Here is a 4,185-nt window from a genome sequence, read left to right on the forward strand (position 1 = left end):
AACTGTTATTTGAATTGGCAGCTTCATATTTCAGCTGTTGGGTGTAAGTTTAGCATTACACACTGAGCTGAGTTGTGAAATACAGAGAAATAACTTAAAGTTATTTAAACATCTATTTATGAGATTATCTAAATTTGTAAGATGCCAGTATAATATAACAGAGAAGTTGCTAGACTTTACCATTCTATAAATTCAACAAAAGAATATCAGCTCATTGTTTGGGGGGAAATGACATTGACAGTTACACAAGAATAAACGTACATATCTATGTAAAGCAGTAATGGCAACTATTATTGTAAGAATTTAAATAGATCTTCTTTCTATAGGTCTAGAAGGCAATACTTCGTACAGTAAGGGAAAAAATACCATCTGGTATTATGAAGTCCAAGTAGAATGGTTATCTAGCTTGTACAAAGGTGTAAGTCTACCAGGTTTACTTTTTTTAAGTATCCTATTTAACCATCAAAATGATAACTAGAAAAAGATTTGTTATCACAATCTTCTGTGCAAGGATGTACTGTCAGAAAAAAGTTGAGACTTTGGTGGTCTGGGTTTTCCAAACACAATTGGTAATATTAATATAAGGTTTATGTTCACTTTCTTAAAATATAGTGAGCTTCTAAAAATTTCAAAAATAGGCAAAACCACGAGTGACAATATTATTAGTTTTGCAGACATAATACTCAAATTAGCCATATTATCAATGGAACTCTGTTTTGTGTTCTTTATATTGTTCCTTTTAGTTAGTTTTTAGGTCTCACTTGCTTTTATTCTCATAAAATAATCTTGATGCAACTAGAGTGAGTGGGAATTGGTATTGAAAAAGTATTATATTTTATATAAATTGTGAGATAACTATATCTAATTAGCTATTAGCTCAGATTTTAAACTAAGTTTTCACAACTAACATCCATTATTCTCCATTAAAATCAATGTTATTTCAGATTGTAGTTATCTTGTCAGTTTACAAATGACATTCATTTTTTTTATACAATTTGAAATTTCAACCTCAACGAGTTGGCTTACTAACAACAGACAATATCACTGTCAGTCATTGTTTAGCAATATTGCTGATAAGCAGAACATTTCGTACAGAATCCATATTAAGAACATTTCATAATAACAACTCTTTTGGCCCAACACTTCCCTCATATACTGAGTCAGTATCTGAGGACAAACAAATGAACTTGAGGACATCCTGCTAGCTTTGGTGTGGGACTTACACCCCAGAAGACAAGCAAGGAAGTTTGCAACTTTATAAAGAAGAAAGAATCTCATTATACTCTGGGCTCTGTAGATAATAGAGGAAAATGTTGCAATCCTCTGTTTCAGAGTTACTGCTTCAGATTTGTGGGTAAGAATTGCCTATGAGAAATGACATGGAGTTGAAATTATGATGCCTTAAAAGAAGAAGCAATAGGAACAATCCAGGTGATAGAGGGAGGTAGAAAAGGCCATGAATGCAACGACCATGTGCTGAAAATAAATTAAGCAGAAAACCAATATAGTTTAAAAATAATAGTAAAAGTAGAAATAATAGGTGAAGCTCTAGTGGTTCTGGGTGAGATAGAATATCACCAAGTTTGAATCTAATGAACTCTGTAAGTGGGCTAATGGATAGTAATTTACTTCAAACACTGAACTCAGTGATCAACTTTATGTAAGGTGTGGGTTTCATATTTGAAAATGAATACTTGTTGCCTTTCAGGGAATGACCTTGGAAAGTAAACAGGGGAGGCAACTTTAACGTGAAGTGGCAACTAAATAACCATGGTAACGTTTGAGAGAATGATGGATATACTGTTGCATGTACATTCAACATTATGTAGTCTTGTATACGTAATCATCTCAGAACAATCAAAGGTTTCCTAGATATGGTTCTAATCACTAAGAATACAGAAAGATTATGTGATGATTGAACAAGATCATAGAAACTTAAGGAAGAACCAGATGAAGATGAAGAAACTATACATTTCTGTTTCATATTTACTAAGATGATGCCTAGTTACAGTGAAAGTAGAAACAACTGATAGTTACTTCAAAACTAATAAGAATGATTAGTTTAATTTTGTGATTTCTGTGTGTGTGTGTGTGTGTGTGTGTGTGTGTGTGTGTGTGTGATTGGAGAATGTTATCTGTCCTCAAACACTGGAGAAATTATAATGTATGTGAGTGAGAAAACTTAAAAACAAACATCAGACATTGGAAAGTAATATCATAGTGCAGGATGAAATTATGTAGAAATATTTAATTAAATGGATTTTCATCTCTGTTGAAGATGAAGTAAAGATCAGTGGAAGAATGTGATTTCTCTACCCAAATACAGTGGTAAATAAAACCCAAAATGCACACCTCCGCAGCTCTTATCTAGCCGGTATGCTTTTCTTGATAATGTCTGACTCTCCTAGCTTCTTCCCTTGCATACACAAGATGGGGGCGAAAAGCCACATGGAGACTAGTCTAGGCAAATAAATCACTTCTGCATGCTCATTATGCATATAATAGAATTCTTGTCTGGCAAGAACTGACAGGAGGAAAGTTTCAATTAAGCATTCAGGGTCCAGAAATCTTTGTAATGAATGCTGACATTTATTTACTCCAGAAATAACTATGAAATCCTTGATTTGTAATTGCCTCTGTAATTAAAACATTGGTGTTATTTAAAAAATTTAATCCCTCAAAATGGGTCCCAGTCCACATTTAGGCTGTATTTTAAAATCCTCCTTCTTTTCTTATTCCATCAATGGGCTGTAATACTTCTATTTCTAATTTATTGTTGCTTTAAGTATTTTAGTAAGTCTTCTATCATTAAATTATCTAGTTTTAAATGGTTTTGTATCACTTATGTTTAAATTATACCAAATGTTAATAGCTATACACACATACACATATAAGCACTTTATTGCATTTTAATGAATTTACATTAAAATATCCTTATATATTCCATTAAAAGTGGTCCTGAAAATTATCAATTTTTGGTAAATGTCTATTATTGATAATTCTGTATTTTTATATTTATTTCATATTTTTATTTTGTAGTGCTTATTGATACTTCGTTTTCCCATTAAATAAAAGAGAGATAATAAGTGAGAATAATACTCAGGATGTTTAATAGTATTAAAATCATACAAGTCATAGTTTTTCTTAACCACATGTACAGATGAAAATAAAAATAGTGAGTAATATTTATTTTATATGAATTATAAACAAATATAAGGACTATCTATCTATCAGCACATGGTCTAAGAATGAAGTCATATGAGGAGAGTTTTGAGTACTTTTTGAAAAACAAGAAAAGAGTTTGTGCCCTCAGTTTCTTCAAAAACATGGAATTATTCTTGGATTATGTTTTAGTTTCCCTCCAAGGTGAAAAGTGGATAAGAGTGAGTTTACTTCAAATTATTGATTATAATTGGCTATTTTTAAATATTTACATGCCACTATAGAAAAACATATTTTTGCCACACGTGGCTTACGCACCAGATGTGACCTGCTTTTGTGATTATACACTTTATTTATGTGACTCCTTTTAAGTCTCAGAGTATAGATTGTCAGATGCTCTGCATAAAGTGGCTTTTGCACGAGATTTTACCTGTTCCATACTCCCAAGTCCCACTTCCCCTAGAGCAGTAAAATTATGTCTACATTTAATGTTTACTAAATGGCAAAATTATGGTATTTCAAAGGCATTATTAATTTCTCTTGAATCATGATGTTGACACAATTTTTTTAATTTTTAAAGTCTGTCTTATCTATCACAATATTTTTGTGTTAAAAAATCCACCTCTATACATATATCCTAATGGGAATTTCATCAATCTTCAGTTCATATTTAAATCAGATGGACCCAGGATATGACTCAGTTGATATATTTATTACATAAGCCTAATGATACGAGTTTCATTCTTGGAACTCACATTAACAAAGTGCTCTATGCCTTCACAAACATTTGTAATTCCAGCATCATCTCTACTAGTTGGAAACTCTTGGGTCACCTAATCTGGAACTTGCAGCAAGGCATCAGAGACACCAGGTTCAACAAGACATCAAATGAGAACTAATTCCCCAAGGATGGCCTCTCAACTCTCAACCTGTTTCTTCTTCTCTCTTCCCTTGTAGACTATATATATATCACAAGCACACACACACACACACACACACACACACACACACACACACACACAC

This window comes from Grammomys surdaster, unplaced genomic scaffold (genome assembly GCF_004785775.1).
Source record: "Grammomys surdaster isolate TR1022 unplaced genomic scaffold, NIH_TR_1.0 126189, whole genome shotgun sequence".
Classification (NCBI taxonomy): domain Eukaryota; kingdom Metazoa; phylum Chordata; class Mammalia; order Rodentia; family Muridae; genus Grammomys; species Grammomys surdaster.